Source organism: Camelus bactrianus, chromosome X, assembly GCF_048773025.1.
Source record: "Camelus bactrianus isolate YW-2024 breed Bactrian camel chromosome X, ASM4877302v1, whole genome shotgun sequence".
NCBI lineage: Eukaryota > Metazoa > Chordata > Mammalia > Artiodactyla > Camelidae > Camelus > Camelus bactrianus.
The window spans coordinates 31,738,936-31,764,679 of NC_133575.1; the positions used below are offsets into that span (position 1 = coordinate 31,738,936).

At 49.4% G+C, this 25,744-nt stretch overlaps 1 pseudogene; it reads right to left on the minus strand.

Annotated features, from left to right (window-relative positions):
* Positions 1 to 24,684: 24,684 nt before the first annotated feature.
* Positions 24,685 to 25,148, minus strand: LOC105076009 (ATP-dependent Clp protease proteolytic subunit, mitochondrial pseudogene; annotated as a pseudogene).
* Positions 25,149 to 25,744: the final 596 nt, after the last annotated feature.

Genomic DNA, 25,744 nt, shown 5'->3' on the forward strand with positions numbered 1-25,744 from the left:
CAGAGTCAGTAAGTGGTCAAGTGGATTAACAGACCCTGGAAACAGATTGTCTGCGTTCAAATCTCCCCTCTGCCACCTCCCAGCTCTGTGTCTTTGGGCTGTCTTCCTAACCTCTCCATGCCTCAGCCTCCTCATTTGGCAAGTAGGGATCATTCTGGCACCTGCCTCCTGGGTTGTCGTGATAGTTCAATGGAATCGATACGTGGAAAACACTTAGACCCTAAACGCTTAGAACAGTGCCTACACATAGTAAGTGCTCACTTAAACTTACCCATCATGTCTTTGGTGCCTCCTCTCAGAACCTCCCACATGTCTCTTCACCTCTCCCCCTGAAACTTAGGACTCCGAGCTTTGGTTTAAAAGGGGATGGGGTACATTAAAAGGAACCTGTGTGGAAATTTCTGAGATTTATCTGAAAAATTGAAATATACTCACCATACCCAGTTTCTCCTGCCATCAGGCTAAACCAAACCAAGAAAACATAAGATAAACAAGTCCTGGCGTGATGTGGACAGAGACAGAGAGAGGGAGAGGGAGAAGCAGGTGGAGTGTGGGGTCCTCCCCTGCCCCCTGCTTGAAATTAACACTTTTCTACATCAGGTCGTTATTCCATAATCACTTTTTCACATGGTCTTTGTTTCTAGTGTCCAGGTTAGTGCTGAGAAACAAAGTAATGAGGAATAGAAAGTGGAATGCTCTGAGGGAGCCAATGCTACATAAATATTTTCACTTCCAAACAAACTTGAATTCTGTGCACACTACTGCCTTCATTCTCGCCCCTTACACTGTGGAGCACTAAATCTGGGTAGCTCTGAGTTGGCCACCAGCGTGATCTGGAACCATCACCTCTTCCCCTTCTGCAGGCTGGATATTGATTGTCAGGGATAGCTGGGAAACCACTGTGTGGAAGCTGCTGTCCAGGCTGCTTTGGGAGCCCCAGTGGCCACAGTTTGGTGTTTATGGGCTCAGGGCAGATTGAACAGCCAGCTGTCTGAAGCAGGGAAGTCCCTTGGCTGAAAAATATATCCCCTACTGTCCTGTGGTAAATGCTTGAAATTCCACCATTAGCAATGCATTCCTTTGGTTATGTCACACCATTCTCAGGCCACAATTTTCCCGTAAAAATTTCCCTCAGGAGGGTAACACGTGAAGACCCTGACACTTATGATGAAAGAGTGTTTCAGATCTTTACAGAGAGAGGAGGGGAACACTGGCTGTCTTGCTGGTGGGAGAGCAGCCAGGGACAGAGGAGGAGTATGGAAGAAGGAATGGGACATGAAAGGCTGGGGGCAAACTTGGACAGCTGGACCATTATGACACTTTTAAAGTATGGCCCTTTTAAAATATGACCTCAAGTCTTTGACACTCCATCCAATAAGAGGTGGGGTTTATGGCCTCTCCCCTTGAACCTGAGTGGGCTTATGACTGCTTCAACCAGTAGAGGGCGCTGAAGCATCCGATGTAACCTCTGAGGCTTTACAGTCATAAAAGGCCACGTAACTTCCTCCTGGTTCTCTGGACCACTCCCTTTTGGGGCCCAGGGTTATAATGTGAGAAGTCCAACTATCGAGGCTACGTGCTAGAAAGCTCACTCTGAGTCCAGCCAGCCAACCAGCTCTGCCAAGGTTCTAGATATGTGAGGGAAGCTGCCAGAACAATCTATCTTGCCAGCTGAACAACGCTGAGAGACCTCCCTCCATGCCTCCGGAAGCAGGGGAGTTGTGCAAACACTGCCTGAATTCCCAACCTATGAAATCGTAAAATATAAGGAGTCGGTTTTTAGCCACTCAGGACTGTGGTAGTTTCTCATGCAGAAGGAGCCGACCGGAACAGCTGGGCTCCAGGAACTGGACTGACTAGAGTCAGCCTCGCAGATGGCTGATGTCCATGCTTCTGGGAAAGGCGGCCGGAGGGGTGGGGCTGGACTCCCCCATAGAACAGCCTGACCCAGCAGAAACTAACTACCTCAGGTCCCTGGAAAGAATTCCAGGCCCACACAGGCAGGGGCCTGTGCCTTCCGGCCCAGGACAGGCCATTTGCCTGCTAGAATATAGAACCCACCGCACATCCAGGGTTGGGAGCAGAAGACTTCGGGGAGTCCTGCCCGCCCTCCTTTATAGATGACAACAGTGACTGTCCAAGATGCGAGGCAACCCGCAGCTTCCCTGGAGTCCATGACAGGACCTCTTCAGACCCCTGGAGGAACAGTGTGAGGTGTGAAGGGAGAAGCATAGGCATGGGCTCTGAAGCCAGAAAGGCCTGGGTTTGAGACCTGGCTCCTTCACCTCTTGGCTTTGGTCAAATGACTCAGTTTCCTCCCATGTGAAATGGGGACCACAGATCCCTGCTCACAGGGCTAATGGGAGAGTTACATGAGATGGCATGGGGGCAGCCCTGGCACATACGGGAACCACCTTCCCCTGGTCTCCTCCCTCCCCCTCCGCAGCCCTGTCACCTCACCACGCAGCCCCACCCCCACCCCAGCCAGAGAGTGTCCTCAGGCTCCCTTCTCACCCTTCCTCACTCTCTGGCCTCCTCGCTTTGGTGGGCAGGCAGAATGGAGATCCCTGGGGAGGGGCCACCCCCTTCTGAGTGCTCCTCTGGGGTCCACAAGCCTCACCTTGCTTACCCCTGAGCCCAGACTGGCTCTCTCAGAGTGCCCTCTTATCAAGAGAGCCGCAGGGTACAGGTGTCTTATTTGCAAAATCAGTAGGTTGGATTTCCGGCCCCCAGCTTTTCCATTTCTGCCCCGGGTGACCTCTGAAACAGCTTAAGACTAGGACAGGAACTAGAGCAAAGCCATCAGAAGTCCTCCAAACCAACCACAGCCAATCCCAATGGCGGCCCCTGAAAATCTGTCCTCCAGACGGCCAAGGGCCACACACCCAGGGAGGGCCCGTCTTGCAGAAGGCATCCAAGGATTCCAGATCCCCGACTTTGTCTAGAGGAGAGTGGAGGGGTGGAGGGAGCGAGGAAGGGCCTGATCCATACAGCGCACCGGGCCCAGCCCAGGGCTGTCAGCAGCACAGGGCAGCCGGAGACACTCTCCCGGCTGGGCAGGGCCGGGCTCCTGTCACCAGGAAATCTTGTCACTCACAGATGGGTAAGTTCTGTTAGTACCTTGTCTCTGTTCTGGAAAAACAGACTGTTCATACAGGAGAGAGAGTGGATTGAGGAGTTTAAAAAAAAAAAAAAAAAGAACAAAAAAGGAGACTTTGATGGCCGTGAACGTAACACCATTTTTCTCCTAAGTGGTAACCACTCAGTTTGTTTCTGCCCCTCCTGCGGTGTTTCCTAGGCTCTCGCTTCCTCAGATCCCTCCTTTCCATTCTGACCTAGTTCGGGCTCCTTCAAAAGCAGACCCTGAGACCAAGATTTGAGCATCACTGGTTTGTTCGGGAGGACCCGCAGGGGCGTCGGGGAGGGGAGCCTTGGAAGGGAAGGATACATTGTCAAGAGAGTTACCGCCACGGGCCACGGGGTTCAACACGGCTGCCTTGGAGTCTCCCACCTCGGGGCCAGGAGCCGAGTAATTATCTTCTAACTCCTGCTGTGCTGCTGAGAGCTTGGCCTGCGTGAGGCCTGGAGCAAGCCCTCCGGCGGAGGTCACCCGAGCGCGCAGTGGACCCCGCTGGCGCGCACAGAAACTGAAAGTGCCGGGGACATCGGGGACGCCAGGGCCACGCCTGCGCCTGCTGCAGGCTGTTTTCCTTCAGACCTGTCCTCAGCCTTCTCTGCCAGCTCTTTATTTACACGCGATCAGCTGAGGATTCATGCTACCATCTCGACATCCATCTCCCAGGAACCTCAAATTGAGCCAAAGTCGCCTTGATCCCCAGATTCTCCCTCTGAGTTTCGGAGAAGAAAGCAGTCAACCTCCCTGCCTCGGAGACAACAGAAGCAGCCTCAGAGATGGGGGATTGGCACCGATCCATCCCCTCAGTGTGGGGGCAGGACGCCCCTCTCCCACCCCACCCCCCATTCCATTCAGGCCTTTAGAGGATCCCGACCCTGGCTGCAAACTGCCCTTGGCTGTCTTTTGAGAAAGGCCCTGCTCCATCTTGCACTCTCCCTCAGACCCCGAGTGCCCCAGAGCCCAAGGGTGGGCCTGGCGTCGCCTCCGCCTTCGTGCCTGTGCGCCCCAGGCCTCACCTCGCTTTGCTAAGCCTCCACGCTCGGTCGAGTCAGGCCCAGCTGTCATTGCTGTGGCCAAGCCTTGACACTGAGCGCTGAGGTTTGTTTTTATTTTCCGTTTCCAAGGCTCCTTCTCTCCCAGGAGCAGGAGGTGGCGGGGAAGCTGTAATTTGCTAAACAGGCATTAATCTTCACATCAGTCCCGAGAGGCAGGTAGAGCTTCTCAGTCAAAACACACAGAGTTGTGATTAGACGTGGCTGGCAGGATAATGCGCAGAGATTTGCACCTCCCTGGCCCAGCCCCGGCCTCCCCCGGGGGGCGGCTGCCGACCTGGCCCCTGGGCCGTGGCTCACAGAGAATTTTCTCTCTGCAGGAGGGCAGGAGAGCCAGGCATCACGGCCATGCCACGGCTCCCCTGGCCCCCCTCAGTCTCTCTCCAGCCCTCCCCTCTTGGACAAGGTCTAGGGAAAGTGGCTTGGCCTTGGAGGAAGGCAGACCTGGGTGGAAATCTTGCTCTGTCACTTTTTCCCATTCCACAGATATTAATGAGTCCCTGTTATGTTCCTGGCACTTTGGGGTTCTGGGAATACAGTGATAAATGTTGGGGTTTCAGGAGGATCAATTAATAACGCTCCTCTCTTCTCCTCCCGGCCAAATGAGAAATAGATGTAGAAGTCCAAAAGGTGGAGTTCAAAATGTTCTCTCCTACAGAAAAGGGGATATTGGCAGATGGGGCTTGAGATCTGTCGCAATTGTCTCGCTGAGACTTGCCCCGGCATTGATCTGACCCGCTCAGCCACGGGCAGAGCTGAGGCCCACCGGGAGCTGAGATGGTGTGCTTTTCTGGGTGGGCTGCCTCTCAAAGGGGACCCAGAAGGGGCTGAGACCCCCCGGAGCCTGGATTCTTTGCTCCAACTCATCAGATAAGTCACTCGCTTTGTTGGGGTCCTTTGAAGGTGGTCCCTGAGATACGGATGTGAGTGCACATGGCGTATTTGGAAGGGGACGCCAGGGAACTTGGGGAGAGCACGTGGCCATGGGCCAAGAGTCACTGAGCCTGGCGCATACTCGGTTCTCAGTAAATGATGTGTTTGTTCATTCCTCGTTCTGGATGCAAGGATGGGTGACCCTAGGATGTGGCAGTTTGGCTGCCCTGTCGTTCTTATGCTTGGGAGGGTGAGATGGGGAACAGGTGATATTAATGGCAGTGGAGATGCTGGCAAAGATGTGGGTGAGAGGAACAAAGCGGGGGTGATCAGAAGGAAGCCGCAGCCCCTGCTGTGACTCAGGGGGGGAATAGAATTACTAAAAGAATCTCAAGGACACTAAGTACCAGATTTTACCTCTGGTTCCTAGGCCTAGAGAGTTCTGTGACCCCGACTTGGTCTTCCCTTGGGGCGAGAGATGTCACGGGGTAGATAGGTACACACGTGCTTTCACAAGTATACACAAATACAGACACGTGCACACATACACGGGCGCACACAACACACCCACAAGTTACTCACATTCACAAATACACGACGCGTTCTCACACATATATACAGAGGCACACACACATTCATTCACCTACACATACCTTTTCTGCTGGTTTCTGTGAGCCCATCAGGCTGGAAAGGTCTCAAAGGGCAGCCCTGGGGATGTGACCTCTTCAACAGGAATCAGCCTCTGTCGGTGCGAAGGTCTGTGACCTCCCTTCTACCCACCGCCCCCAAGAACTAGTCAGGAGGTGGGTGCTGGCTTCTGTCATTTTCCCCACAAACTCGCATCTCCAAGGGTATCCAAGTTGAAGGCCTCTCCCCTTGAACATGACCTGGAGGCCCAGTGGCTATGGCGGGCACTCTCCCACGGGTCAGGGGCGCCCCTATTCAAGGGAAAGGTGAGATTGGACAAGGCAGGGCCGGGGCTCCGTCCTCATAGCACACTCGGAGGCCGATGCGTCTGCCACTGGACAGTGGCTGTGGCTTCAGTGCAGGCAAACGGTCCAGGCACACCTCATCCAATGGGCAGGTCAGCCTGGCACAGAAAGACCCCATGACCCTCATGGCCAATTTGGCTTCAGACAAGAGAAGGGCATTTCTGGGGGCTGGCAACTCTGTGGATGGCCAAAGGGAGAGAGACGGATCGTGGTCACTGAGAGGAAGCGGGGCAGAGGAGCCGCTGGTTTTAGAACCGTGGACCCTGGTGTCTAATCATAAGTGAGGAGGGAAAGGGCCATTTTTTTCTAGATCCAACCGTCTCAGTGTTCCTCCTCTTGAATGGCTGCGGTGGGAGCTCCCTGTGGCTTTCAGGCCGGCAGCAGGTGAGGTGGAGATGGAGTCTAGAACATGCCAGGTTGGGCCAACTCCGGGATATCGTCCATCAGCCCGGCAGGAGGGGAAGCCACCCAGCTCAGGCACTGGCCCAATAGCCAGCTCCTTCCCAGCACGAAGGATCTGCTCTGTTTGCTTACATTAAACTCAACCCCCAGGGAAGCCTCCCCATCCATTAAAACGAACTTAACAATCTGGCAACTGACCTCAACTTAGAAAGAAGATCAAAGCTTTCTGAGTTCAGCTCTTACCTCCATCATCAAAAGGGCCCCAAAGGGAGTGGAAAGTGAACTTACTTTTGCTGGTAGAGCATTAAGGTCAAGGTCAGGAATTTTTCTGGGCTGGGAATCAGCTTGACAGTCAACCATAGTCGCCTCCCCGGGAGCTCCGATGGGGGCTCCTGGTGGGGATCACCAAAAGCTGAGAAGTGAGGTCCCCATAGGGGAGGATTGCACCCAGGTGCCCTAACGGGGACCTGCCCAGTGGCATTTCCTTTATTGACTGCCTCCCATCACTGGCCCACGGCCCGGGGTCAGCCAGGGAGCTCTGCAGTTGGGGGCTGGCGGTCAGCCGGAGCAAGGGGCTAACTGGACCAGAGCTCTTGTCCTCCAGCAGGCTGGCCTGGCCCTGATTATGTGGGGACCGAAGATTCCAAGAGCAGCAAGTGGACAAGCACCACTGTGCAAGTGTTTTTTAAGCCTTGGCTTCCCATACTGTTGGTGATATACCAAACCCAGTCAATGTCCAAGCTCAAGGTCAGCGTGGGAGGGCACTGCCAAAGCGCAGGGAAGAACTGGGGGCTAATTTTGCAATCCCTCCCAGGCAGCGGTCACCACCCAGCCTGGTGCGGAGGGTCTACCAGCACAGTCTTCCCCAGGCTACACCTCTGAGGGGGCTGTGGGCTATTCAGGACAGACTTACATTTGCAGCTCCGGATCGGAGCCCCGGGCAGGAACGTAGAAGATGCTTGTCGAGTTCGTGGATGAATATTGAATGCACATCGCTTCTGCTGTCTGGGGAGCGGGGGTGGCGGGGGCAGCAAAAAGTCTTCAGCCTCATCCTGACTCTCCAAAGCCCTCTGTGGCCTGGGGGCCTCATCCGGTGTCCTTGTTCCAGACTGGGGACACCTAGGGCTTGTGCCGACAAATGATTACTTTCACCTCTCTCTTTTGAAAAATGGCCCATGTTTAAGGATTCATAAAACTTAGGGAATGCATCACTGAGCCTATAACGCCGTGAGAGCTCCATGTAGGGAACAACTTAAAAAGAAGATTCATCAAACTAATTACTTCTCCCACCCTGCCCCCACCCCACCCCGCCCCTCTTTCCGCTCGGCCTGCTCAGAAAGATGTACAGCCGCATCGGCTGGGCTGCTACAAAGCCAAACTCCCCAGCCTGCTCGTGTGGGAGGGGCAGAGCAAGGCCAGGACACCTAAGGAGTAAGGGAGGGGCGGCAGGGGGGATATTGGGAGGCAGGAAGGCTCTCTGTCATCCGTCTCTCTGAGGCAGTTTACACATCCCTGTATGATGCCTCATGCCCTGTCCCCTGGACCACCTCTGGGTTCGCTTGCAGCCACGGCGGACAGTGCCTGAGCCTGCTGACCGGGTCCCACCTCAAGTACCTGCCTCTCCCTCTATGCCTCCCTGCCTGGGGCTTTCTGTAAAGGCACAGGAGCTTGCTTGCTAGAGGGCAAGGCTCACTGCTAGGGTTTGACACCGCCAGAGGCAACCCCAGGCAATGGGGGATGAGAATCTTTGGATAAGTACTCCAGCTTCACAGCGGTAGCGGGCTGAATGGTGGCCGCCGAAAGATATGTTGGCCCAGAACCTATGAACATAAACTTCTTGGGAAAAAGGGGTCTTGTAGACATCATCAGGTTAAGAATCTTGAGATGAGATTATCCTGGGTTATCCAACTGGGCCCTAAAGCCAATGACAAGTGTCCTTACAAGAGAAGAGATGGGGAGAAGACACACAGAAGAGAGGGGGGCGTGAAGATGGAGGCAGAAGTTGGAGCGATGTGTCCACAAGCCAAGGAAAACCCAGGATCGTCAACAGTCACCAGAAGCTTGAAGAGAAGCCTGGAATGGATTCTCCCTGAAAGTCTCCAGAAGGAGGCGACCCTGCCAACACTTTGATTTCAGACTTCCAGCCTCCAGACCTGGGAAGCAATCCATTTCTGTGGTTGTAAGCCACCCAGTTTGTGATACTTTGTTACAGCTAGCACACTAGTACAGGTGCCCTCAGTGGGATGAGGCAGAGATGTGTTTAAAACAGTGCCTACGAGGGCCCCCAGTGGGATAGAGCCCCAGTTGCCCATAGGGGCAACCAGCTCATCTATACACCCTTATCAGCCTTTATTCCTTCCCTGTCTCACCCCCCCACTGCCCTACTGGGGTTTCCTGGGATCGCTTCCAAGTAAACCACCTGCACCCAGACTCAGAGCACGCAGTCCCATATCACTTGTTTCTTCATTAATTCATCCCATCACCATTTATAAGGGAGGCTTTGAGGGGGAAGGTATAGTTCAGTGGTAAAGTGCGTGTTTAGCATGCACAAAGTCCTGGGTTCAATCCCCAGGGCCTCCATTAATAAACAAACAAACAAACAAACCTAATTACCTCCCACCCCCAGAAAAAACAACAACAAAAAAATCTTGAGATGTGAGGCTCATCCAGGCTTACCCGAATTGGCCCCAAATGATCCCAAGAATCCTTCTAAGAGGGAGGCAGGAGGCCAGAATCGGAGGAGGAGAAAGTCACGTTGACTATGAAAGCAGAGGTTGGAGTGACGCAGCCACCAGCCAAGGAGCAAAGAATAGATTCTCCCTCGGAGCCTCCAGAAGGGACCAGTTCTGTCACCACCTCGATTATAGCCCCATAAGACTCATTGCAGGCTTCTGACCTCCCGAATTGTAAGGTGATAACTTTGTGTTGCTTTAAGCCACTAAATTTGTGGTAATTTGTCACAGCGGCCAGAGGAGACACATCTGGTGGTTAAGAATGCAAGGATTGGGATTGGGCTTAACCAGGTTGAAGTCCTGGTTCTGCCACTCTTTGCTGTGGACCTTGGGCAAGTTACTTACCCTCCCCAAGCCTCAGTTTCCTCAGTTGGCAAATGAGGATAGTGGTCAGTAGACCTGCGGCTGTTGTGTGGGCCGCGGGAGGTAGTGCGAGGGGCGGGCCGTCAAGTCACCGCAGAGCTGATAATTCACTGAACGTCTTACCAGGAGCCGCTCACTGTGCTCCGCCTGTTGGGAGACAAGGTCAGACGGGACACGGTCCTTGCCTTTGGTAAACAAGATGTGATTCTGGTCTTTAAAGGGATTTCAGCCTAGAAGCATGGATGAGACAATGAACGCCTGTGAAAAGGGGATTCCTGAGCCGTTGCCCAAAATGGAACAAATGTGCTCCTTGGCATCTTGGGCCACAGCCGTTAGGATCTCGGAACTGCGGCGCCTCCACACCCCCCAGCTGGTGCAGAGGCTCCAGTCGTCATAGTAGTAATAATGACTATCGCCATGGTTCTGACAGTACTGATGCGCCAGCCCTTGTGTTCCAATGTGCATTCAGTGTGGATGCTCGGCCTCCCATCTCAGAAGCCCTCCTCCTTGTCCCAGAGTCACTCAGAATAGCAGCTATCTTGGGTTCCTAAACCCAATTCCAGTGTCGGGGGAGGGTTCCCTCACACCAAAAACAAGCAACGCTCTGGACACCAGCTGGGTGTCTTGCAGTTCAACTCAACTCTGACACAATCTGCCTGGAGACAGACTCAGATCCCACAGGCTAAGGGCTCAGTGCCACAAGGCTGCCTGCCCCCAACTTCAGATGCCAGTCACAAGCTCATGTAATCACCTGTGCTTCTGAATAACCAGCTACAAATTGGAAGTTCCAACAACTCCCTCCTGGGAATTCAATGCCAGTCACCAAGTCCGGGTTGTCACCTGTATTTCTGACCAACTGTCTATAGAATGAAGGTTCCCATTGACCCTCTCCTTCCTTGGGTTCAATTAATTTGCTAGAGCAGCTCATAGAACTCAGAGAAACATTTCACTTACTAGATCACCAGTTTATTACAAAAGGATATGAGTCAGGAGCAGCCAGCTGGAAGCGATGCATGCGTAGGGCAAGGTGTGGGGAAGGGACATGGAGCTTCAAAGCCCCCTCTGGGCTCACTGCTCTCTCCACATCTCCATGTGTTCACCAACCTGGAAGCTCCCCAAACCCTGTCCTTTTGGGTTTTTGTGGAGGCTTCATTGCAAGACACAATTGATCAAATCATTGGCCGTTCATGATTGATTCAAATTCCAGTCCCCTCCCCTCCCCCTGGGTTGGGGGAGTAGAGCTGAAAGTTCCTACCCTCTAATCACATGGTTAGTTCCTTTGGCAACCAGCCCCCATCCCTGGGTTACCTAAGGGTTGTGTGTGGTGTGGGAGAAACATAGAAGTTTCAAGATGGAACTTAGAGCTGCTGCTTCTCTCTCCTCCTCCTTTCTCTAGTCAAACACCCATCTCCTCCCTGCCCAGTGAGTCTGCAATGTGGCTCCTTGGAGAGCTGGGGCTTGGAAACTACATGGTACACAGTGATGCTTGCTTTTGTTAAATGGAATGGTGCTGTCATCTTAAGAGACAGTTCAGCCTAGAAACAGAAATAATGAAACCGAGCTGGACCCTGCAGGGCCTTCCCAGGTACAAAAGCCCTTCTGTGTCTCTTGTTTCTTGTTTGTAGAAAAAAAGCTTTTGTCTCCTAGGCCTTCCCTGAGTTCTAAAGAGTGAACTCAAGCAGTTACTAATTAGGGAAGTGATGGAACTCAGACACAAGGGAAAAACAGTTAAGCAAGCAAAGTAATGACAATATACAGAGTCCTAGCTCCCCCTCAAGGGATATTCAGAACAATCTGTTGCACGTCTTTGAGTCGTTGGACAGGAGCTTAGACCATCCACCCAGGTGGAGGATGGTGACTGTATGCTGGCCACAAGCAGGTGGCAACCCCAGACTGGTTAGAATAAGAAGGCTAATGATTAAGATTCCTGAAACATCACCCTGTTACCTCACCACCAACCAATCAGAAGAAAACCATGTACCCTGTAGCCCTCACCCCAAATGTTGCCTTTAAAAAACCCTTCCCTGAAAGCCATTGGGGAGTTCAGGTCCTTTGAGCACCAGCTTCCCATTCTCCTTGCTTGGAGCCCTGCAGTAAATGCTGTACTTTCCTTCACCACAACCTGGTGTCAGTAGATTGGCTTTGCTGCTCAGTGGGCAAGTGGACCCAAGTTTAGTTTGGCAACAATAAACCGACAGCACCAAAGTCCATGAAAAAGGATTGCCAAGCCACAGGCCGGAGGAACCCCTTCCATCTGGAATCGGGGCAGGCTCTGTGGAGGAAGTGGCGTTTGTTCGCACTGAGGACGTCCAGGGATGGGGGCAGGGGGGTCCTGGAAGCTAACAGGAGGAACAGAGGCTGAGGCGGGAAGGGGTTTGCGGAGCCTCAGGAAGGAGCTGTCCCAGGTGACCTCCGCTGTGTCTGGTCACAGAGGGAGCCCCCTGAGCCCATCCCCAATCCTGGCCTCACACACCCGAAGCCCCGGCCACGCCACGCTCCACCATGACAGCAGGGACCCTTTGCTGGGGGCTGGGAAGAAGGGAGCACCCCAGGCAGCCGTCTCCATTTTGCCTGGGGCTGGTCTTTCTTGGGGGGTGGGGGAGGGGCTGGGGTGTAGGGGGAGTAGGGGTTGGGGCTGCTGTGGAGGTCTTCAGGAAGGGGATACACTGACTACAGGACTGAAAGTGTGCCTGCTGCCTGGGGTTGGCTTCCCTCCCTCTCCCCTTCCCCCCACTGCCCCCACTCTGCCAGGGTAAATCCGCACAAGCTTTGTGGGGCGGGGCGGGAGCAATTCAGCCATGGGTTGGAGACTTTCCAATTGTCCAAGCCATCATCCCAAGTCATTGCGATGGAATACCTGACACAGGTGAGCTCGCCACCATGTAGTTCCTAATAGTGAAAAATTGCAGATGACCTAAACGAACCATAAGAAATACATTTAATAAATGACAGTGTTTTCATACAACAGAACACTGGGCAGCCATTTAAAAACTCAATGTTGATCTGTTTTTATTTAGGAAAATACTCAGATCCACTGTTAAGTGAATAAAGCAGTTTTGAATTAATTTGTACAGTGTATCCTAATTTTGTTTAAAGAAATTTTTTCTGGTTTTTTAAAAACTGAAGTATAGTCAATTCACAATGTTGTGCTAGTTTCTGGTGTACAGGGTAGTGATTCAGTTACACATATATATTGTTTTCATATTCTTTTTCATTATAGGTTATTACAAGATATTGAATATAGTTTCCTGGGCTCTACAGTAGAACCTATTGTTTATTTTATATATAGTAGTTAGTATCTGCTAATCCCATACTCCTAATTTATCCCTTCCCACATTTCCCGTTTGGTAACCATGAGTTTGTTTTCTATGTCTGTGAATCTATTTCTGTTTTGTAAATAAGTTCATTTGTGTCATTTTTTTTTGAGATTCCACATATAAGTGGTATCCTATGATATTTGTCTTTCTCTGACTTAGTTTGATACCCTCTAGGTGCATCCATGTTGCTGCGAGTGGCATTGTTTCATTCTTTCTCATGGTTGAGTAGTATTACATTGTGTGTGTACGTGTGTGTGTGTATACACCACATCTTCTTTATCCAATCGTCTGTCAATGGACATTTAGGCTGTTTCCATGTCTTGGCTATCATAAATAGCACTGCTATGAACATTGGGGTACATGTATCTTTTTGAATTAGGGTTTTTGCCAGATGTATGCCCAGGAATGGGATTGCTGAATCATATTTTTAATTTTTTAAGGAAGCTCCATACTGTTTTCCATAGCGGCTGCACCAAATTACATTCCCACCAACAGTGTAGGAGGGTTCTTTTTTCTCCACACCTTTTCCAGCATTTATCATCTGTGGACTTTTGAATGATGGCCATTCTGACTGGTGTGAGGTGACACCTCATTGTAGTCATGATTCGCATTTAAAGAAGTATGTTTTCATGTGTCTATTTGTAGAGGTGAAATTTGATGAGATATACACTACCCTATGTTAACAATGGCGATCTTTGGGTGATTTCGATTTTCACTGTGTTGCTCACGTATGTTGTTGGTTTGTAGTGTTTGTTGTTGTTGTTTTAAAATATAGTCAACACATATGACTTATTATCACTTTAAAAGGCAAGTGTTTCTTTACCCGGACTTCTTCCCTCGCGGTGTTACTTGGATTCTCCTACCTGGGCCTGCGTGAGCTCCCTGGGGAGGAACACCCACAATGGGGGACACTGAGAGTCCTGGGTGGCCGGGGTGTATGGTCAGGACAGCCCACAGCACCGAGACACGGAATCCCTGCTGGGGAGAAGGAGGGTCAGGGCGGTCACTATTGTTTGAGGGGCAAGCCCAGGTCATAAACTCAGAGAGAGGCCTGAGGGCAAAAGGCAGAGGCTGGAAAGCAGGGCAGGGGGGCCCCCGGGGCTGTGACCAGCCATAAGCACCAGAGAGCTCCATTGTGGTCACGCTGGGAAGCTGGGGCCTCAAAGCAGCCACACAGGCCCAGCACAAAGAGCTGCTCAGTGCTGTTTGAACTGGGTACTCTCCATCCCTTCACGGTGGGAGAGAAGGAGTTAACATCTGGAATCTTCCGATGGGAGCCTCTGAGAGCGCAGAGCCACATTTGTGAAAAATAGGCTCAATTTGATATTTGGAGAGCAATGAAATTGAACTCATTTCAAATTTTAAATGCCCAACATATTGAGCCCCACCCTCTGGTAGATCTTCCAAATGAGTTTGCAAGCTCTCCATGCCTGGTTCCAGGAGGGGATTCACTGCTTTGCCAAAAATGTTCCTCTCCTTGAGTTGGAAGACTGGAGGCTCCGGGCTGGCAGGTGTCCCTGAGCCTGTGAGGCCTCGAGGTGCTGCCGAGCAGGCACCTCCTGCCCGGGGCTGGAGGAGGGATGGGCTTGCCTTCCTCTCTCGGGTAATGAATTTGATCTAATGGGACTGTCTAAACGTCCAGATACCGTGGCAATAGACACCCCATAAACACAGAGATAAACAGGTAGAGGGAGAGATGGAGGCCAGGATAATTTGCTTCGAAGTGCCTTTTCACTAGTATAAATAAAGCAAGAAAATAAAGTTGTTGGAGGCCCTTGTAATACTAATGCAAGGAGGAAATTAAGTGCTAATTACAGCATTAAGGATAAATGAAAGGACGTGTGTGGAGGGGGCAGGGGCGGGAGAGGTAAGAGAAAAGGTAGCCGCAACCATCGTTCTGGGCTCCACCCCGAGGTCATCTGCAGCCAGTTCCCAACCACCTCCACTTCCTGTGTCTCTGCCAAAAGGCAGTCTCTAGTGGAGGGGGAGGTGGGGGCACCAGGTTGGGCTGGGAAGTCGGGGCAGGCTGGGTGTCTGTGCTCCAGGAGTCCAGGAGGGACCTTCAACCAATGAGGAATGGGAGTTGAAGGGCAAATACCCGAGCTTCCTGGTCTCTCAGTGGAAGGCTGACTTCTATGTAGTCCCCCAGCCCCCACCCCCACCCCCGGGCCACATTGCATCCCAGTGACCCACGGGACAGTCCACCCATTAACAGCCCTTAATTGGCTTTCCCCACTTCCCTTTCTCACTTTCTCACCCCGTCACTGTGCTTCCTGTGATCACCTCCTGGCTAACAACTTGCAAACAACTTGCACCTACATCCTTGTCTCAGGGCCCATCTGCTTTGAGGGCAACTCAAATTAAGACAGGCAGTTTTGCACCAGCTGACCAGTGAACCGGTCAGAAGTACAACCCGACGCCTGCAGACAGCGTCCGCAATAGCACGGGGCCCGCTCTCAGAAGGACCCCATGCTTGGTTTAAGCCGTCTTGAAATTCTTAATAATCTTTGAACCTGCGTTTCATAAGTGCCATTTGATGGGACAATGGAGCGCGTGCGCATAAGCAGCACCTCTAACACTGGGTAGCAGCAGCTCTGACTCTGCAGACGGCACAGCCCAAGTGATTCCCTGGTGACCCCCGGCACTAATGCACACGTCCGGGCAGTCCGGGTCACCGCAGAGCCCTGAGGCCCAGATTTGGTGGTGCTGATGGTGGTGGCAGCAGCGGAAGTAACAGCTGTGGCAGAGGAGAGAGGAGGGGCTTGTGTGGGGTTAGCCCTGGGACCTGCGGTGGGAGGCCAGCTTGCCCATCGCTACCTGGACCCCATTCCTGCAGCATCTGCACGGACATTAACTCTCCAGCCTGAGGGCCTGGACAGGAACTGCCCGAGTTCAGACAGTACACTTGGTTAGTAAATTATTAAAAAATAAAAGCGTGCGCATGAATGTGGCAATGAAGCGTATCAGGGGGTTGTTGGAGGTTTTCAAAGAGTTTAGAAACTCGAGTTTTGAAAACCACCGCAACATTGCATGACAAATATCCACAGGCTCAGAAATAGAAAATTAAATGTAAAGATCGTCAAATTCAACAGAGAAGGACACAATTTTCATAGGAAAGTTCAGATGAACCAATTATTAACAAAAAGGGCGATTTTTAAATTAAGTTTTCCTTGTAACTGAAGATACAATAATAGAATGCATAAACAGGCATTTGTGAATTAGCTATAAATCAGGAGGCCACTTCCAGTTTCTTCTGTGACCTCCACAAGTGATAGGAAATGTCGGGCAAAAATCTTAAAATGCCTTTGTACAAATTTACATTTAAAATTAAGTTCAGAATGGCCTGAAACTAATTTGTATAGAGTTAAATTTTTTGGAAAAATAAAGTTCCATCAGAATCAGCAGCTCTAGATGTACTGAAATTTTTTGAATTTCAAAACATATTTTGAAATAATTGATTAGATGTGTATCCCAATGTTGTCACAGCCTACGAAAATATCCTTAGCAGATCTAGTAACAGTTGCATCAGCAGAAAGAGCCTTTTCAAAATTAAAAATTACCAAAGTTACCTGCAATCTCCCGTTTGCCAAGAGTGACTGATGTTGCTTTCAATTTGAATTGATTGAAAGTGCAGGTGCTAAAAGTATACGTTTTGATGACCTCAGAAATGAATTTGCAGAAAAGTGAGCCAGAAAAATATGATCAGTCAAGATCACATTCATAAAGCATTATTTATTGTACTACATAATATTATGACACCAAAAATGTTATTGTTTGTAGTTTGTAAGTTTACATTGTGTATTCATGTATCACTGTTACTCCTATTGTGTTTTACAAGTAATAAGACATTTTTAAAGGAAGAAGCTTTATATGTGTGTAACTTTAACAGTACATTTTCCCTGCTTCTGGAACAAGGGCACTGCACTTTGATTTTGAATGGAGTCCCACGAGTTTTGTAGGCAACCCTGCCTGCTGACTTTGCTTACCAAGTTTCCCAGGACAGATAAGTTAGGCCCCGTGGCCTCCAGGCCTGACACTGACTTTCACTCTTCTTTTTTTTTTCCTGTTCTGAAATTAAAAAAAAAAAAAAAACTTTTTAATTGAGGTATAGTTCATGCACAATATTATGTAAGTTACAGGTGTACACTATTATGTAAGTTACAGGTGTACAATATAGTGATTTAGAATTTTTAAAGGTTATACTCCAATTATAGTTGTTAAAAATATTGGCTATATTCCCTGTGTTGTACAATGTATCTTTGTAGCTTATTTTAAACCTATTAGTTTGTACCTCTTAATTCCCTACCCCTCCATTTCCTCTCCCCCCTTCCCTCTCCCCACTGGTAACCACTAGTTTGTTCTCTATATCTGTGAGTCTGCTTCTGTTTTATTATTTTCACTAGTTTGCTGTATTTTTTAGATTCCACATGTAAGTGATACACAGTATTTGTCTTTCTCTGGATGACTTACTTCACTTAGTATGATCATCTCTAGGTCCATCCATGCTGCTGCAAACAGCAAATTTCATTCTTTTTTACGGCTGAGTAGTATTCTGTTGCATATATGTACATCACATCTTCCTTCTCCATTCAGCTGTTTGATGGACACTTAGGTTGTTTCTGTATCTTGGCAACTGGAAATAATGCTGCTATGATCATTGGGGTGCATGTATCTTTTCGAAGTAGTGTTTTGGTATTTTTCAGATACATACCCAGGGGTGGAATTGCTGGCTTATATGGTAGTTCTGTTTTTAGTTTTTTGAGAAACCTCCATACTGTTTTCTAGCCAGTAGCTAGAGCAACCTTAGTGAGAGAGAGCCCATGTGATGAGGCCAAAAGTACTCTCCGTCCCTGCTGCCGTAACTACTTCATTCACATGCCTGTTACATCATCATGCCTGCATTGGGCTGGCCAGTGACATAGGATGGCTGATGTCAGCTGGCGGAGGCATTTTGTCTACCTGGTTGTGTAGTGGCTCTTCTGCAGTCAGTGCTCTCTGGTGCATATTCACATGTGATCAAAGATCTTCGTATTTTGTGCATACCCCCATAGGGCCCTCCCTCTGCATGCCTCTTCCCCAGATTTGTTTGTCCCTGATCTTCTAATCTGTCTCCTTTCTGGACTCTGAGCAGCCAGCCTGGCCATTTGCTGCTGCCTCTGAGTCTATATATTTTCTTACCTCAGGCTACTTCTCTTTCTGCACATGGTAAATCATCAGGCACATTAGCTAGATCTCTGCCCATTGAGAGGATGTCGCCTCACTTCTGTCTTCAGGGCCATCACCTCTGACTGAGTCTACAAAGGGGCAGCAACCATCTGTGGCTTATACTATCGAACCCAGTAGATCCATCCTGGACTCAAGCTCAGCCTTTCCCCTGATCCATCAGCTGGGCATTAGGGACCTGCCACATGTGGCCCTTTGAGGTCAGCTGGAGGAAGGATGCTGGAGCAACAGTGATGGATGGCATGGCATCTAGCTCACCTGTTCGTGCATTTTGTGCTCTCTGCTCCTACTTGCCTCCAACCCAGGAGTACCGTTCTCAGCACACAGTGGATTGTGCTCAACCTTGGGGTTTGGTAGATCTTACAGTCCCAGCTCATAATGGGTGGTTGTAGTCACAGGGTCCCTTGATATCCCATGGTCAGATGCTCCATCTCCGTCAAGGCCCAGTAGCAGGCAGGGAGCTGCTTTCTGAATAGTGTGGCATGGCCTTGCTCCAGAAGCAAGATCTAGGCACCTGCAATGTGACTCTTCTGTCGGAGCTGGCCATAAACCCTATCCAGCATCTTTTCCCACTATGCTTATCTCATGTATCAGGCCGCAGAGTCCAAGCTACAGGGATGCTGGCACCTCAGCCTGAACTGGCTGCAGAATTCCTTCCTGCTCTGGGTCCCACTCAAAGCTGGCAGCCTTCTGGATCACTCACTTAATGGATATCCCCTGGGGAGACTTACCAAACATGGCACTCCTTTCTTAGTGGTGGGACGTGGCGAATGTGGCAAGTTGTTTTTTACTTCCTAGGGGATGTCCCAGCTCACTGGGTCCCTCAAACCTTCACCAGTGATGGTGGGGCCCTAATTTTCAGAGAGTGTATCTCCCACCGTCTGGAGCTCATGTGTCTTATCAAGACCTCCGACCTACCACTTCTTGCCCATCTGGTAAGATGAACGTGATGTTAGCAACATGGTACATCCGTGCCGTGTTTTGCAGGATGTCCAGATGGTCCAGAGCCCTTGAGGTTATGAGAGAGGGTGGGAAAGTTAACACAGCTCTGAAGCAAGACCATCCATGTCTACTGTTGTCCATACCACACAAATATAAGCCATTACAGGTGGAAAAAAATATATTTGGCAGATCCATGGCAGATCACATATGTGCGCTGGAAATAAAGATACCACATTGGGCAATGCAGCTTCTACTGGGGCTGTTGCTTGATTAAGTGATCGACTCTCGTTCAACATGATCCACCCAGTTCTTTGAGGGGCTGGACTAGTGAATTAAATGGGGATATTTGGGGACCACCAACCCTGTATTCTTTAAATCATTGAGGGTGGCCCTAATCTACCCAGCATGTGCTACTGCTTATGATTGACTGTCTTGGCTTGGTATGTGAAGGGGGCATTTCAGAGGCTTCCTCCTTGCCTTCCCCACTGTGATCACCCTTACTCCATAGGCCAAGGAACCAGATGGATGGGGGTTCTGTTAACCACTGAGTATATCCATTCCAATTAGGTACTTGGCGACTGGAGAAATGACCACTGGCTAGGTTCACAGACCCAATGGAGCTACCATCAGTCAGACCTGGGCCAGAACTCCATTTATTACCTGGCCCCCTTGTTCTTCTCATTCTAACGGGGCCCATGGTGGTGTTTTGTGTCCCTGGTATCACTGTTTGTACCAAAAAAATCCCTGAAAAGTCTGCATAGTCTCATTTTTCTAAGGCTCTGTTACCCAGCACTCTTCAGAAAAGGAAGGAGCCTCAACCAGTGAGAGGTGGGAGTTGATGGATAAGTCCCTAAGCTTTTTTGCTCATCAGAGACGACAGTTCTGCTCTATACCATCTTCCAAAGAGTCCCCAGTGCGATTGTGCCCCACTTGGCCACAGAGGTTACCCACTGTTCAGTTCACCCTCGATCGGCCTTCCTCCCTGCCCCGCCTCCCCTCTCGGGCCATCAGTGTGCTTCTTGGGACATTGTCCCAAGTGAACTACTTGCATGCACATCTGCGTCTCAGGGTCTGCTTCTCGGAGACCCACACGAAGACGACATTGCCGAAATGAAGCGACCTGAGCGGTCACCCGTCTCCTCCTGACTGTTAAGTGCTTCCAGTCTGCTTGCCCAGCTCTGCAGGAAAGGGTCCATCAGCCTCCATGGTAACCCGGTCTGATGTGCAGTTCCCATTGTCAGGCCCTGGCTTTTTATTCTCGACCCTTAGTCCCTCCCACTGGAATTTCAAACCACTTCATCATCTTAGGATTTTTTGTTTTTCTTTTTCTGAGAGGTGGAGAACAGCTGACCGCCAACACTGGTGTAAGAGCCGCTTGTATACTTGAGCGTGGGGAATCATCTTCACTTCTCTGGGCTGAATCATCCCAGTTCTTTTCGAGAGTGCCCATCAGTCCCATTTTCCAGGCTTTCCATCATCTTCGCAGCAGTGAGCTGTCACCCCCAGCTGCTCACTGTAGACCAGCCTGCAGGCTTCCGGAGACCACCAGATGCGTGTTTTAACCTGAAGAAGTTCACCCGGGGTGGGGGAGGTACCCCAGCTGCTGTAAATCACCTCCTCCCCAAAGCCAGAGAGCAGGCCGCAGCTTGCTGTGGAAGGCCATAAAACTTCTCTTCTTTAAAGAGCCCCTTTGTTGGGCATGTTCATTGTAGCAGGCGTGCAAGTCCACCAAGGGCCCATAAAACTTCGCCAGGCTTTGTACAGGTGACCCCACGTGCCTGCGCCTTAGCAGTCTCCCCCTTAAGCCCACAATGCAACTGCGGCTGGCTTCGCCCAGCAACAGACTGGACTCAATTTGCCTTGTGATTTGTTTGTTAGCTTTACAAATGGCTTTTGAGGCCAGACCACCCCTCCAACCCCTGATGACTTAGGTGGAAGCTCCAGGACGTCCCCAGAAACTGGAGTTGGGGGGGGCGGGCTCTCGAGTCTCCATGGAGATTTCAAAACAATTAACCTCAGGGAGGAAGCGTGGCTGCCCTTCAAGGATGAGCCAGCTTTCAGATGCAGATTGGCTCTCCTGTGGGCAAAGGTATTTCGCCTCTTGCCCGCACCTGCGTGGTCCAAAGCCTGCGCCCTGAGAAGCCGCAAGGCCCTCACCTGCTCCCTGATGACTCCACTCCAGCCACCCGCCCAGCGTTGGCAAGCCAAGTCCAAGCAAAGCCAAATCGCAGGAGAAGGACACTGACCTCATACATAGCTTAGTGGTTAAGAGCACAGGCTTCAGACAGCCGAAGTGTCCATCCGCAGTAGAATGGATATTCATACAGTGGGATATAAAAGGACCAAGCAGGAGAGTAGTTCTTAAAAGTCCTCATAATAAGAAAAAAAAAAAAAAGTGTAACCCTGCGCGGTGACGGATGTTAACTAGACTTATTATGGCGATCATTTTGTGACTATATATACATTGTGGCCGTATACACAAGTATCAAATCGTTATGTTCTACACCTGAAACTAGCATAGTGTTCTATGTCAATTACACCTCCATTTAAAAAAAATCATGATATGTGTTTTTTAAAAAGAATAAAGCATGGATACACACAACTACATGGGTGAATCACAGACGTTCTGCCGCGTGAAAGAAGCCAAACATATAACAGTAAATACTACACGCTTCTATTTACATGAAGCTTAAAAAGGGGGCAACATTTAATCTGCGGTAGTAAAAGTGACACTAGCAGTTACCTCTGGGAGGCAAAAGGAGGTGGTATTAACTGGAAAGGGACACAGGAGAACTCTTTAGGGGGTGATAGAAGTCTTCCAGATCTTGATCCGAGTGCTGGTCACATAGGTATCTACACATATAAAGAGGAATTGAGTGCTTAAAATCTGTGCTCTTTCCTGGATGTAAAGTTTACATTAGTATAATATTGGGGGGGGAATGCTCTGACTTCTGACCGACAGAACTATGAGCTAATAAATGGCTGCTGTTTTAAGCTGATAAATTTGTGGCCATCTGTTACAGAGCCATAGAAAACCCACACACCTCTAACACTGGCTCTACCTCCAGTTTCCTGTGTGACCAACGGTATGTCACTTACCCTCTCTGAGCTTCAGCTGCCACAGTTAATGAAAGCAATAACTCCTCTCCTGCCTGCAGGATTCATGGGAAAAAAATCAAATTACTTAATGTACGGGAAAGCACTTGCAAAGTTATAAAGTGGCTTATAAACAGAAAGTTTATTATTGTCATGTTAAAAATAAACCCCCAACTTTGACCACAGGAAATGATTTAGAATCAACCAACTCAGGGCTGATAAGCTCCTGTTTTGTTACAGCCATGGCAGCTGGATGTGGGTGTGTTCCGCTTTGGATCTGGTGAGCTTGGGGGAGAAATGTTGTCAGATTCACTCCTTCTGAACACTGCCACCTGCATGCCATTTTGTCTCTGCCCAGATTTGCTATAGGCAGATGCCTTCACATTTATTTACTATTTTTTTTAACCTTCCAAAAGTAAATTACATAGGAATTTTCTTTTTCACTCGCTAGAAACTTCTACGCCCTCTGGAACCCTGCAGCTCTCCCTCTGATAGGAAAATACTGCCCTGTCAGATGACTCTGAACTAGAACCAAATCTTGTGGTTGTCGCCCTCTTAAAATATTATTATCACTGTATCTTTGTTTCACGAGTTAAAATCTTTAATGGATTAAAATATCTTTCACTTACGATGATCAAATTAGAGCATCATACTTAATCCATGAATCCATTCTTTTTTCTTTAAATTTTTTTCCTTTCTCCTCCTGCCCACACATGTCCCCCTCCGCCCCCATCCCCATGCTCCCAATAGAGTTATAGTGTACTTTTGATCAGATCACTATTCAGTGTTTATCTTATTAAATGTTTAAATGTTTTGTAAATATTTTGCACAGCTAATCCATGTAGTGAATGATGGTTATTACTTTTTTTCCCCTTGCACAATCCTTCCCCTGGAGTTAATAGTCATCTGGCTTTTGGGGTTCTTGGTTTTCTATGTATTTATCAGTAATGCAACTGTAAACTTTGCCAGATGTCTGAAACTACTCTGAAGACATTCAGACACGTCAAATATTTGATCAAGTTCATCTTGTGGAAAATCTCTCTCCTGGAGCCTTCTGATCTGCCCTGATCTGGACGTATTATATACTGAGCGCGTGTTCCGTGCCATGTGCTATGATATGTGAAGCTCACAACAATCTTAGGGGGTTCATATTTGTACACCCAGGACACTAACTCTTAAAGAGGTTAAATAACCCCATCAAAAGATGGCTAATCAGTGGAAGAACCAGGGCTTTGGCCCATGATGGTTTAACTCCAAAGCTCTGGGTTGGTTGATTCCAAATCATTTCCTGTGGTCAAAGTTGGGGGTTTATTTTTAACGTGACAATAATAAGCTTTCCATTTATAGGCCGCTTTATAACTTTGCAAGTGCTTTCATGTACATGAAGTAATTCGATTTTCCCGTGAATCCTGCAGGCAAGAGATGAGTTACTGTTTTCATTCATTGTGACAGCTGAAGTTCAGAGAGGGTAAGTGATATACCGTTGGTCACACAGGAAACTGGAGGCAGAACGAATGTTTTAGAACCACCAATGTGTGGGGGTTTTCTATGGCTCTGTAACAGATGGCCACAAATTTATCAGTTTGAAACAACAGGCATTTATTAGCTCATAGTTCTGTAGGTCAGAAGTGGGGGCCCAACGTGTCTGGATTCGCAGCTCACAAGGCTAAAATCAGGCTGTCGGCGGCCAGAGCTGTGATCTCGCCTAGAGCTCAGGGTTCCCTTTCAGGCTCATTCAAGTTGCTGGCAGTATTCATTCCTTGCAGTCGTACGACTGAGGTGCCTATTTTCTTGCTGGCTGTTGACCAGAGGTCACTCTCAGCTCCTGGAGACCACTTTCAGATTCTTGCCACATGGCCCCAACCCCCTTCAAAGCCAGGAATGGAGAATCTCCCTGACACCAAGTGTCTTTCAGATGTTGGACCCTTCTCAGTAGAAGCCCTGTCCCTTTTTAAGGACTCGTCTGATTAGGTCAGACTCACCCAGGATAATCTCTCACCACCTCCCACCTTATTAAATTGAAGTATAGTTGATTTACAATATTATGTTAACTTCAGGTGTACAGCATAGTGATTCAGATTTTTTACTTTTTTTGCAGATTGTATTCCATTATAGGTTATTACAAGATATTGGGTATAATTCCCTGTGTTATACAGTAAATCCTTGTTGCTTATCTATTTTATGTATACTAGTTTGTATCTGTTAATCCCATACTCCTAATTTGTCCCTCCCTACCTCCTTCTCCCCTTTGGTAACCACATGTTTGTTTTCTGTGTCTGTGAGTCTGATTCTGCTTTGTATATAGATTCACTTGTATTATTTTTTAGAGTCCACATATAAGTAATACCATATAGTATTTGTCTTTCTCTGTCTGACTTATTTCAATGAACATAATGGTCTCTACATCCACCCACATTGCTGCAAATGGCAATGTTCTTTTTTATGGCTGAGTAATATTCCATTGTATATTTATATCATTTTTCCTTTTTTTTTTTGCAAAGACTACAAAGATTTAATGTAAAATCACAGTGTCTTAGCCAGGATGCCCACCTGGAGGGGCATTCCCCAAACCCAGAGTTCCTCAAGGGGCCCCTCCAGGCTCAGTAGGGAGGGGTGGGCAGGGCTGACACTGGGCCCCTCTGCTTCCCTCTGGAGGGTGAGGACCAGCTCTCATGTGTTCACTGGGGCAGGCTCTGCTGCTACCGCCGCTGCCGGCTCCTTCTGTGCCAGCTCCAGCTCGTCCTCCTCGTCCTGGGGAGGGTAGACCAGAACCTTGTCTAAGATGCCAAACTCCTGAGTCTCCATGGGGCTCATGTAATGGTCCCTCTCCATGGCAGACTCGATCACCTGCAGGCTCTGTTTGGTGTGCTTGGCGTGGATGCTGTACAGCTGCTTCTTGAGTTTCATGATCTCCTCCGCCAGGATGGTGATGTCTGTGACTTGGCCCCGGGTGCCCCCGCAGGGCTGGTGGTTCATGATGTGGGAGTTGGACCCGTCTGCTCTACTGCCATGGGAATGAGCCCGAGAGCCCAGGCCATTGTCACGTGCAGGCTCTACTGCAGGGCCAGGTGGTTGTCCCACGTCTGCTGCTGGGGAAATCTGGCCGCGAGGCGAGGCCCCAGCGTGGGGCACCAGCCTGCTGCCATCTGGCCCCCACCACCAGTATTTGGGGCCACATCACACCGCACATCAGCCCTGGCTTCTGAATGGTGGCGGGACTACGACTCTCTGCATGCTTTGCGCCCATGGCACTTGCTCACATGACCCTATACTGCTTTTTCTTAAACTAGTCTGTTGATGGGCACTTGGGTTGTTTGCATGTCTTGGTGATTGTAAACAGTGCTGCTATGAACAATGGAGTGCATGTATCTTTTCAAATTAGAGTTTTTGTCTTTTCCAAATATATACCCAAGAGTGGGATTGCTGGATCATGTGGTAACTCTATTTTTAATTTTTTAAAGTAACCTCCATACTGTTTTCCATGGTGGCTGCACCAATCTACATTCCCACCAACAGTGTAGGAGTGTTCCCTTTTCTCTACACCCTCTCCAGCATTTATTTGTAGACTTTTTGATGATGGCCATTCTGACCCCTGTAAGGTGATACCTCATTGCGG